The sequence below is a fragment of the Chiloscyllium plagiosum genome, unplaced genomic scaffold, assembly GCF_037043375.1.
Source record: "Chiloscyllium plagiosum isolate Xiang-an unplaced genomic scaffold, Cpla_swu_hap1 HiC_scaffold_10, whole genome shotgun sequence".
Classification (NCBI taxonomy): Eukaryota; Metazoa; Chordata; class Chondrichthyes; order Orectolobiformes; family Hemiscylliidae; genus Chiloscyllium; species Chiloscyllium plagiosum.
The window spans coordinates 109,467,055-109,479,974 of NW_028270148.1; the positions used below are offsets into that span (position 1 = coordinate 109,467,055).

Sequence of the window (12,920 nt, forward strand, 5' to 3'; positions counted from 1 at the left end):
CTAGGGCCTCAGACATGAGTTTCTGGGTTTTTGGCTCTGAGATTTGTGGCTGCCCAATAGGCTCCTCTTTATGTGGAAGTCAGGATGCTGTTGTATAAAGAGTACACTAGTTGGGCTACTTCTGTTGGAGCTAGCCCAAGCTGCAGTTAGTGTAAGTGGTGGACTATTCGGAAAAGCAGGAGTGTTACGATATAATCTGGACCGCTGCAGCTCTGGGACTCCCCACGCCCATAACTCAGTTTGAAACCTCTGTCCAGTGAACCGTATCGAGATGTTTACACTCTGCAGCTCACCCACCCAAAGTAAAACCACCTCCAGTGTTCTCCAGGATCTTAAAATGCACACTGTGCTGTGCAAATAATTTGTTACACTTTTCACATCAACGCACCACCATTGTAGATAAAAACCATAGCTGGGTCTTTGTTGAGGTAGCAAGTTTTGGCCTCTGTATGGGGTTGGAGGAGGGTTGTGGTGTGGGGAAATGTTTCAGGTAACATGACCAGCAAGTTTGCCTGTTGGTGATATATCAGTAACGTCACTGGACTAATATAGAACATAGAAAAGTACAGCATAGAACAGGACCTTCGGCCCAAGATGTTGTGCCGAGAATTAATCCTAATGTAAAATAAAATAACCTAACCTACACACTCCTCAATTCACTGCTGTCCATGTGCATGTCCAGCAGTCGCTTAAAGTCCTTAATGACTCTGCTTCCACCACCACTGCTGGCAACGCATTCCATGCATTCATAACTCTCTGCGTAAAGAATCTACCTCTGACATCCCCTCTATACCTTTCTCCTAATATCTTAAAACTATGACCCCTCGTACCAGTCAATCCTGCCCTGGGGAAAAGTCTCTAGCTATTGACTCTATCCATGCCTCTCATTACCTTGTATACCTCGATCAGGTCACCTCTCTTCCTCCTTCTCTCCAAAGAGGAAAGTCTGAGCTTATTCAACAGTTCTTCATAAGTCAAGCCCTCCAGTCCAGGCAGCATCTTGGTAAACCTTCTTTGCACCCTCTCCAAAGCCTCCGTATCTTTCCTATAGTAAGGCGACCAGAACTGGACACAATATTCCAAGTGTGGGACTTGTAGAGCTGTAGCAAAACCTCGCTGCTCTTAAACTCAGTCCCCCTATTAATGAAAGCCAAAATGCCATATGTTTTCTTAACAACCCTATCTACTTGGATGGCAACTTTGAGGGATCTATGTACTTGAACACCCAGATCCCTCTGTTCCTCCACACTGCCAAGAATCCTGTCTTTAATCCTATATTCAGCATTCGAGTTCGACCTTCCAAAATGCATCACTTCACATTTATTCAGGTTGAACTCCATCTGCCATTTCTCAGCCCAGCACTGCATCCTGTCTATGTTGTGCTGAAGCCTGCAATAGCCCTCGATACTATCGACGACACCTCCAACCTTTGTGACATCGGCAAATTTACTAACCCACCCCTCAGCCTCCTCATCCAAGTCACTTATTAAAAACTACAAAGAACAGAGGCCCAAGAACAGAGCCCTGCGGGACACCACTAAACACTGACCTCCAGGCAGAATATTTTTCCATCTACAACCACTCTCTGCCTTCAGTCAGCCAATCAATTCTGAATCAAGATAGCCAAATCTACCTGTATCCCATACCTCCTGACTTTATGAATGAGCCTATCATGGGTAACATTATCAAATGTCTTGCTGAAGTCCATATAGACCACGTCCACTGCTCAACCTTCGTTGACCTTTGTGGGCGGCACGGTGGCACAGTGGTTAGCACTGCTGCCTCACAGCGCCAGAGACCCGGGTTCAATTCCCGACTCAGGCGACTGTGTGGAGTTTGCACGTTCTCCCCGTGTCTGCGTGGGTTTCCTCCGGGTGCTCCGGTTTCCTCCCACAGTCCAAAAGATGTGCAGGTCAGGTGAATTGGCCATGCTAAATTGCCCGTAGTGTTAGGTAATAAGGGGTAAATGTAGGGGTATGGGTGGGTTGCGCTTCGGCGGGTCGGTGTGGACTTGTTGGGCCGAAGGGCCTGTTTCCACACTGTAAGTAATCTAAAAATGACCTGTTTCGTCACCTCTTCAAAGAACTCAATAATATTTGTGAGGCATCTCCTACCCCTCACAAAGCCATAATCACTCTGTGCTTTTCCAAATAGTCATAAATCCCTATCCTTCAGATTTTTTTCCAAAACCTTGCTGACCACAGATGTAAGACTGACTGGCCTGTAATTGCCAGGGATTTCCCTATTACCCTTCTTGAAAAGGGGAACAACATTCGTCCCCTTCCTATCCTCCGGTATGACTCCTGTGGAGAGTGAGGAAGCAAAGATCTTTGCCAGTGGCTTAGCAACCTCCTTTCTCGCTTCCCGGAGTAACCTAGGATAAATTTGGTCTGGCCCTGGGGAATTATCAATCTTAATGTTTGCCAAAATGTCCAGCACATCAACTTCATAAATGCAGAAACCCAGGCCAATCTGCTGAGGACATGAGGTTAAACCTCACAATGACAGATGGCAAAGTCTGAATTCTGTAAAAATCTGTAACCATTGGTTATTGTGGCAAAAAGTCAGTGAAGAAGGGACCCTTACCTGGTTGTGATGACACGTGACTCCAGAATGTAAGTCTTCATCTAATGAAGGAGCAGCGCTCCAAAAGCTAGTGCTTCAAAATAACCTGTTGGATTATAACCTGCTGTTGTGTGATTTTTTTTTAACTTTGTCCACCCCAGTCCAACACCATCTCCTCCAAATCAGTAATGCTTTCATAGTTATCATTAGACTCCTAATTCTAGATGGCAGATGGAATTCAAATTCCACCAACTCCCCTGGTAGGAGTTGAACGAGGTCTCCAAAACATTACCAGTGTCTCTGGATTAATAGTCTAGTGATAGTGCCACTCGGCCACACCTACCCCAGTCCAAAGTTTGATACGATTGTGGCTGATCTTGGGCTTCAACTCTACTTTCCAGCCTGCTGCCATACCCCTTGATTCCATAAGAGGACAACGTGTTTATGAAATGATGTTGATGTGTTCTCTTCCAAAGACCTGGACATTTGTGCCACCAGACAGCTTAACGTAAGGCAAACCTGTGCAAGATGATCTTTCATTGGCCCTCTCTCCAATAGCTGAACGTAAAAGAGCCGGCTTCCACTCTGTCTTTGTCACTTTTTGTACCCCACATTAAAATGCATGACATCAGAAAGCCAAACACCTTACAACGCTGTGAGTTCTGCTTATTGAAGAATTTTAACAAGGTGCAAATGTCAAAAAATAATTTACGTCATGCAGCCTGCTCTCTAAGTCATGAACTTTGAGAGAATATTGCCTTTTTAAAGGAGCAAAGGTCAAGCTTATTTTTCCTTCAATAAGTGGGGAATGCTTGAAAGGAGGGTTACATCAATTAACCAGCACAGAAGGAGGCCATTCAGCCCAACCTACTCTTTACATCTCATTGGGGCCTCCTCGCATTCTACCTTATCCAACTCAGTATATACCCTCCCTTCTCCACTTGCTTACCTCGCTTTCCTGAAAATGGATCTATACCATTCACTTCAGTCAGTGTCTGTGGTAGTGAGTCCCACATCCTCATCACACTCTTCTGGTACAACCACAGGAACAAGGAGCAGTTGTAGGCCATTCGGCCTCTGGAGCCTGCTGTACCGTTCAATAAGGTCATGGATAAGCTGACGGTCACCTCAAATCTACATTCCTGCCTTTCCCTGATATGCTTTCACTCCGACTTGTTTAACAAGAATCTATCCTTCTCTACAGTCGGTTCTGCAATAAAGTGGTAGTTCCGTTCTCGTGCAGTCCCAGGTTATAGGAAAATCGCATATTAGCAGCATCTTTTAAACTAATGGAGTTGGAAATGCATGAAAAGCAATATGGTTTTAAAACTTCGCTCTTTAGAAACGGTGTCCCCAATTCACCCCTCGTGTTATAGTGAATTCGTGTTAGTGAAACGCGCATTAAAGCAGAACAACCTGTACTTTAAAATTATCCAAGGATTCTACTTCCACTGTCTTTTCAGGAAGAGACTCAGGAGCTAATTGAGAGAACATATTTAACCTCATCTCCTTTTTAAATGGGCAACTTCTGATTTTTAAGTACCAGCCCCGAGTTCTAGATTTTCCCAGAACAGGAAACAAACTGATCCCCCTGTCAAGACCCTTCAAGATCTTGTAAGTTTCAGTCAAGTGACCTTTTACTCTTTTAAACTTCAGATACAAGCTCAGCCTGTTGGGGGTGGTACAGTGGTTAGCACTGCTGCCTCACAGCACCAGGGGCACAGGTTCAATCCCTCCCTTGAATGACTGTCTGTGTGGAGTTTGCACATTCTCCCCGTGTCTGGCTGGGTTTCCTCCAGGTGCTCTGGTTTCCTCCAACAGTCCAAAGATGTGCAGGTCAGGGTGGATTGGCTGTGAGGAATGCAGAATTACACTGAAGGGGGGTGGGTCTGTAGGGATGCTTTTCAGAGGATCTCAATGACTAACTTCCACACTGCAGGGGTTCTATGATTCTAAGTTGCAAATATTTACAGCAAACAGACATGTTTGCCATGGATAATGACTTTCCTCAAAACACAACCCACCTGTTGCAGGTATTACTTTGGTAAACCTTCTGTGAACTTCCAATATATTTACGCCTTTCCTTCATAAAGTGACCAATACCGTACACAGTAACCTAGGTGCTGCCTGAATCATAAACCTCCCTATTTTTTGTATTCATTTCACTTTGAAATAGATCATGATGTTGTGTAGGCTTTCCTAATTATTTGCTGTCCCTGCATTCTAACCTTTTGTGATTCATACACTGGGACATCCAAATCCCACTGTATCTCAGACCTTTGAAATCCCTCACTACTGAGTTAATAGATTTTCTCTTCTTCCTGCCAAAATGAACAACCTCACATTTTCCCACATTATAGGCATTTGCCAAATATTTGTCCACTCATTTAACCTATTTACATTGTTTTGTATTCTCATTATGTCCTTTTTACAACTTACATTCTCACCTATCTTAAAATGATCATCAAATTAGGCAACCACAACTTCCATATCTCGCTCCAAGTCATTTATATAAATTATTAACAGTTGAGATCCCAGCACTAATTTCGGTGGCACACCACTTGTTACACTTTGTCAACCTTAAAAAGATCCATTTATTCATACTCTCTGCTTCCTGTTAACCAGCCAATCTTCTATCAAAGCTAATAAGATACTCTCTACACAAGAACCTCCTTTATTTTTCTGCTTATGTGTCACTTTGTCAAATGCCTTCTGGAAATCTAAAGTGAGCATATCCACCGATTCCACAACATGAGTTACTTCCTCAAAAAATTCCAATAAATTTGTTAGGTACAATTTCCTTTTCACAAAAACCACGTCGACTGTGCCTGATTACCTTGAATGCATCCAAATGCCTTGCCATAACTTGTTTCATAATAGCTTCTAACATTTTCCCTATAATAGATGTTAAAACTGACTTATTATTTCCTGCTTTCTGTCTCCCTCTGTTTAATAATAAGGAGCTACATTTACCATGTTGCAATCTAATGGGAAATTTCCTGAATCAAGGGAGCTTTGAAAAATTAAAACAAATGCATCTCACTAGCCATTTCTTTTAAGACTCTAGGATGAAGTCCATTAGGGTCAGCGTAAATAATTTCTTAATGTATTTGTTATCCACTTTCTTGGTGATGAACATATTTTGATAGCATTTCGTATTGCCCTTCCACGTTCTCTTTGTTTTGTAGTAGTGGTCAGTTAGTTCAGTTGGCTGGATTATTGGTTGCAGAGTGATGTAATAGCATGGGTTCAATTCCTGCATTGTCTGAGCTCACTGTGACAATGCTGCCTTCTCAACCTTTGCCTGAGGTGTGGTGATCCTCAGATCAAACCAACCACTATTCATTTCTCTCTCTCTGATGGAAGAATGGTACGATTATTTTACGCATTGCAGTTAGAAATGGACGGCAAATGCTGGCAATAATCACATCTCATTGAAAAGAGTAAAAACAAGGTGCAGAATGAGTTGATGTCTTTGTTGCTTCTTACTTGGGAAATCTTATCATTATATAGCTACCTGGCTTCTTGAGAACTTCAGAAACCTCATGAGCCCTGTAATTACATCTTTCATAATTACACCGGCACCACACCCCACCTCTTCCTCCGCTACATTGATCACTGCATTGGCGCCACCTCGTGCTCCCACGAGGAGGTTGAGCAATTCATCAACTTCACCAATACATTCCACCCAGACCTTAAATTTACCTGGACCATCTCTGACACCTCCCTCCCCTTCCTGGACCTCTCCATCTCCATTAATGACGACCGGCTTGACACTGACATTTTTTACAAGCCCACCAACTCCCACAGCTACCTGGATTACACCTCTTCCCACCCTATCTCCTGCAAAAATGCCATTCCCCGTATTCCCAACTCTCCTGCTCCCAGGAGGATCAGTTCCACCACAGAACACACCAGATGGCCTCCTTCTTTAGAGACCGCAATTTCCCTTCCCACATGGTTAAAGATGCCCTCTAACGCATCTCATCCACATCCCGCACCTCCGCCCTCAGATCCCACCCCTCCAACCGTAACAAGGACAGAACCCCCCTGGTGCTCACCTTCCACCCTACCAACCTTTGCATAAACCAAATCATCCGCCGACATTTCTGCCACCTCCAAACAGACCCCACCACCAGGGATATATTTCCCTCCCCACCCCTTTCTGCCTTCTGCAAAGACCGTTCCTTCCGTGACTACCTGGTCAGGTTCACGCCCCCCAACAACCCACCCTCCCCTCCTGGCACCTTCCCCTGCCACCGCAGGAATTGCAAAACCTGCGCCCACACCTCCTCCCTCACCTCCATCCAAGGCCCTAAAGGAGCCTTCCACATCCATCAAAGTTTTACCTGCGCATCCACCAATATCATTTATTGCTCCCGATGCAGTCTCCTCTACATTGGGGAGACTGGACGCCCTCATAGCAGAGCGATATAGGGAACATCTCTGGGACACCCGAACCAATCAACCCCACCGCCCTGTGGCCCAACATTTCAACTCCCTCTCCCACTCTACTGAGGATATGCAGGTCCTGGGCCACCTTCACCGCTGCTCCCTCACCACCCGACGCCTTGAGGAAGAATGCCTCATCTTCCGCCTAGGAACACTTCAACCCCAGGGCATCAATGTGGACTTCAACAGTTTTTTCATTTCCCCTTCCCTCACCTCATCCCAGTTCCAAACTTCCAGCTCAGCACCATCCCCATGACCTGTCCTACCTGCCTACCATCCTTTCCACCTATCCACTCCACCCTCCTCTCTGACCTATCACCTCCATCCCCACCCCCATCCGCCCATTGTACTCTTTGCTACCTTCCTCCACCCTCCTCTCTGATCTATCACCTTCATCCCCTCCCCCACTCACCTATTGTACTCTATGCTACTTTCTCCCCACCCCCACCCTCCTCTCATTTATCTCTCCACCACATTTGTTTTAAAATGTGGTGGCGAGTTTCCTTCATGAACTACTATAGTCTGTGACTGTTTTTGTTTATAGCTGTTGTTGATACAATGGAGTGGTTTGCTTGGCCACTTCAGAGGGCAGTTAAGAGTTAACCTCGTTGTGGAGAGTCTGGAGTTGCATGTAGGCCAGACCAGGGAAAGACTGCAGATTTCCCTTCCTGAAATGCATCAGTGAGTTGTTTCTTTTCTGATCATCTCTTAGTTTCAACATCCCTAGTGCTGACTTCTTTTTCCAGGTTTACTTAGTACACTTCATTCAAATCATGATCTTTCTTTATTTGTTTCTGGGAAACAGACATCACTGGGTAGGCCAGGTGACCAGTTACACCTAGTGACACATTGTTGTGGGTCTGGAGTCAGATGTAGACCAGACCATGTAAGGACAGCAGATTTCCTTCCCTAAAAGATGTGACAGAATCAGATGAGTTTTTACAACAATCGATATGATTGCCATGAGGTTTTTTAAATTCCAAATTTCTGTTTCTTTGCAGAATGTTGGCCTGCCACTCTCTTGCTTGTTGTCCAATGACATTGCTGCTATGCACTGCCTCTCACTGTTGTGATGGGATTTCACCTCCATTCAAATATTTTTGGTCGAGTACATCACAAGTTTAATAAATCCAGGCTTCTGGATTACTAATCCAGCTACATAAGCACTCTGCCATATTTCATAATTGTTACCTTCAGAGATAACATATCAAACAGAAAATATGTTTCTCAGTGCATTCTGGATACTTAGCCCACCCCGCCCCAGCCGTGATGAAAGGTAGATATTGAAAGTGCACTTACTAGATGACTCCAAAATGCACATTGACATTAAAGGGTTAGACAGAATCAATATTGACCCAATTATGCAGGAATTGATGTGGATTAAACAAATCATCAGTCCTGGATCAAGGCCAGTGTGGTTAGCAGTGAATGCAAATTCTGAGGTAATTGTAGCACAATTGCATGTCACGCTCACAAAGACAGAGCTTTCCAACCCCAACATGCAAAGCTGCAGTCATTGCGATGCAAGATAAATCTGGAACCAACCTTGCCTGTCTCTGGGTTTTGTGTGTCAGTGTTAAAAAGAAATCCATCCATTATCGCAATAAGGTGGGAAAAAAAATACAAAGCCAAAAGCTTAAGAAAACTTACTTTACAGAATGTAAAGCAGTGGATTTGGGAACTAAAATATTGAGAGGGTTAATAGGCAGATTGAACAGACTGGCAGAGACTCAAATGCAACTATCTTGAGTGTATCTAATCAAGTATGCTGAGCCATAAAAGGGAAATTTTAATGAATGGAGTTTGTGACTCCAGCCTCCGCACCTTGACCTTGTGCTTGGGATAAGGGACAGAAATAACTGGTTTACCCACACGCAGTGGAGATTTTCACATTGCCCCCTGGTCAGTATGAGGTTTCTGCAGCAATACTGCCAGTGAAGCAGTAGCAATTTAGCCTGTTTGACTGGGGAACTGTGGACTCTATTTTAAGAGTGGCTAAATATAGCTGAAATGCCATGAGTCATTATTATTTTTTAAGAAGTTGAAAAAAAATATGTAATCTATAATACCCAGCCCTTGAAGGCAATGTTAAGAAAAGGATAGCATTCAACAATTGAGGATACAACAAAGTAAGAGAGATGCATTCGCAAACCACTGCCTAAAAACATTTTAAAAAGCCACTGAAATAGCATTTCGTAAAGGTGTTGGAAAAACCCACTCCTGTGACATACCAAAAAAAAATCAATGCCTTAATGAGGCACTGACTCATTACAGAGTAAAGTTTTATCCAATGCTCTCGGTTCAGAGATTTCTGTGTGCGCTTGAATTCCCAACTGCACCTCCCAGAGCACAAAGCGCTCTGCCAGAAGCACTAATGTTGAAAATGTATTCCTATATTAATGCTGCAAGATACCAATTAATCCGGTGACGATTCATTATTAAATTTTGCCATCTTTTTTCACTAGACTGCAGTTATTAGGGACAAAACCGTATCGCCCCAATAGTGGTGATTGGCAATTAACTGGACATGCAGGGGGCAAGCAAACTTGGGGCTTGTTGCCATGTTTTCAGTCATGGCTGTGCATTGCCACAGGGTGGCCAGGTTCATTCAAGGTTAGCATCATTTTACAGCCGGCCTGCAGCTCTTCATATAGTCACTGTGAGAGAACCCAGCAGCCAATTTATGCACAGCAAGCTCCCACCCAACAGCAGTGTGGTAAAGGCCAGATCATTTTGTTGTATTTTCGCTGTTGTAAAGTGAAAGTTGGGTAAATGTCCCCTGACTAACCTTGACCAATTTGCAGTGACCCTTTTCAACTCAGATGTGTTCTGCATTGGGAAGGTCAAAAGGAGGATGAGAATCAGGGGAAGCTCCAAAACAACTTTATTGGACACTTTGTCGAGGACTAGCGATGTTTATCAGACCCTTCTATAGTACTTTAATTAAATTCTCTCAATTGCTTCTTCAATAAAAGTTCTTAACTCTCTCAGAAAACAGTCTCAAATCAACACTAGATATCTATTTGAGCCATATAAGATAATCAGAGGGTTAGATAGGGTGGACAGTGAGAGCCTTTTTCCTCTGATGGTGACGGCTAGCACGAGGGGACATAGCTTTAAATTGAGGAATGATAGATATAGGACAGATGTCAGAGGTAAGTTCTTTACACAGAGAGTGGTATGGGCATGGAATGGCCTACCTGCAACAGTAGTAGACTTGCCAACTTTAAGGGCATTTAAATGGTCATTGGATAGGCATATGGACGAGAATGGAATAGTGTAAGTTAGATGGGCTTCAAATTGGTTTCACAGGTTAGCGCAACATCAAGCGCCGAAGGACCTGTACTGCGCTGTAACTTGTAGATTAGATTAGATTCTCTACAGTGCAGAAACAGGCCCTTCAGCCCAACAAGTCCACACCAACCCTCCGAAGAGTAACCCACCCAGACCCATTTCCCTCTGACTAATGCACCGAACACTATGGGCAATTTAACATGGCCAATTCACCTGACATGCGCATCTTTGGACTGTGGGAGGAAACCGGAGCACCCGGAGGAAACCCACGTTCTATGTTCTATCCACTCTGACACGTGCTTCCGACATTTCACAATGCCCTATCCACAGATAGAACATAGAACACTCCAGCGCAGTCCAGACCCTTCGGCCCTCGATGTTGCACCAACCTGTGAAACCAATTTGAAGCCCATCTAACCTAACCTACACCATTCCATTATTCCAAGATCCCTTCCGCTGTATTTCAACTGTTTGTGTGAAAAGGCTAGTAATACCAATTCCTCAGTCTTTGAGGGATGGCCGATGTTTCAGGATCAGCAGTCTTTGATTCGGGCTTCCCCTTTCACCTCGGGCAGGTTTTGGATTTTGGGTCACCTCACTGAGGTTGTCTCTGTGAAGACATCGTTGAAGATGGTTTAAAACACAGAGAGCTGCTGAGGCTTCAGGTTACCCCTCTATCTTTCTCATCAAGCTCTTCTCTGTGGCCTGTGTCCAACACCAGTGTCAGACAGGGGCAGGAAAATACAATGGGGTGACTACATTCCATACCTGGAACGCGCAGAACATGTTTTCTTTTACCCTTCAGCTGTTAAGTGCTGTACCTCAGGCCTCTGACCGAACTGGGTGCCACCAAGTCTACATGGCATTCTTTGAACAGAGCAGCAGATGGGAACAATGGTTCGTTCTGAAACAATGTGGCCATGAGCACCTGACCGTGCAGTTCCAGGTCTGTCAGGTTTCGACAGGACGTGGATTGTCCAAGGCCAGACTGCGTGAGCACTTTCCGTTCCAGCTCTGCAGTTTGCAGATTGTGGAGGCTGGCAAGGTTTAAGCTCATGCAAAAATGTCAATGTTTCTGTAGCAATCCTGGAGGTCATAGGTCACCTGACCAAACTGTGACTTTGATTAAGCGTTTGATACTGGGGATAACAGCTGTGCTCTGTGTCATGGAATCTTTCACCTTGACCCCCTGCTAACCCCCATCACAGGCAGGTGGATCCTCAGTATAACCCCTGACAGCTCCTGTAGCAGTGTGTCAATCCATCAATAACACATGGAATGAAACCTAGGAATTAGGAGTGGGAATAGACATGTTACACCATTTACCATGATCATGGCTGATCTTATCCTGGCCTCAACTCCACTCTCCTGGTCCCCATTGCCTTTTATTCCTCTTTTCATCAGAAAGGTCTCATTTCTTTCTTGAATCTGTTGATTGATTCTGCCCGCACTGCAGTTTGGGGCCGTGATTTACACAGATCCCTCTGAGAGAAGTAATTTCTCCCACATCTCAGTTTTCAACCTACCTTCTCTCACTCGAGATCGATAACCTCTCGTCCATGACTGTCCCACAAAGGGGAGCATCGGTTCAACATCCGTCTTATCAATGCCCTTTATCATGTTATATACCTCAATCAGATCCCCCTCTTTCTATTGAACTCCAGCAAGTACAAACCCAAACTCTTTAACCACTCCTTGTACAACAGCCCTTTCACCCCTGGAACCAATCTGGTGAACCTCCCTTGAACTGCCTCCAGTGCTACCACATCCTTCCTCAAGTAAGGAGACGAAAACTGGTCACAACACTCCCAGGTGTGGTCTCACCAACAACCTATATAATTGAAACATAATTTCTTTACTTTCATAATCTGGTCCTTTTGCAATAAATGCCAGGATTCCATTTGCCTTTCTAGTTAAGTGCTGCATCTGCATGTTCACTTTGATATTTGCACTTGCTTCCTGGCATGGAGCTTGTATTCGTGAGCTTATGAAGCCACAGCTAACATGCACGTCGTTGATCATCGTTTTGAGTAGCCCAGTGGGAGAGGTCGCTTGTGCTCCAGCCGTGCTGGAAATTCATTCAGCTGCACAAAGTTGAGAGAAGGCATGGCCTGTATCAGATGTGTGGCGTGGGGAGGTCTTTAGGACATGAAACAGCACAGATAGTGCCAAGCCTGCGAGCTCAATACAATCAAATGCCCTTTAGTGGGATGTGGTAGGTGTGCTTGGCCAAGTCGTTCAGTACTAAATCTTCCAACGCCTGAGATGTGAAAGGGGGAACCTGGGGGCCCACAAATGGGAAGGGGAAACTATGGGTTTACTTGCTGCTGCCCAAAACCAGAGGTGAGGGAAGTGGCAGAGAAAAGTGCCCTGAGTCAACATATCTCAACACCAAGAAACAAATGTAAAATTTGGCAGAAAACAACAAATGCTGGAGATCACAGAGGGTCAGGCTAACAGGAGGGAGCAAGCTAACATTTCGAGTCGGTCGGGCGGCACGGTGGTTTAGTGGTTAGCACTGCTACCTCACAACGTCAGGGACCCCGGTTCAATTCCCACCTCGGGTGACTGTCTCTGTGGCGTTTGCACATTCTCCCCGTATCTGCGTA

General features: G+C 44.8%; 1 protein-coding gene across 13 annotated transcripts in view; it reads left to right on the plus strand.

The window, feature by feature from the left end:
- plcb4a (phospholipase C, beta 4a) overlaps positions 1 to 12,920 on the plus strand; it is a 546,496-nt gene that overhangs the window by 301,292 nt on the left and 232,284 nt on the right. The window lies entirely within an intron of this gene.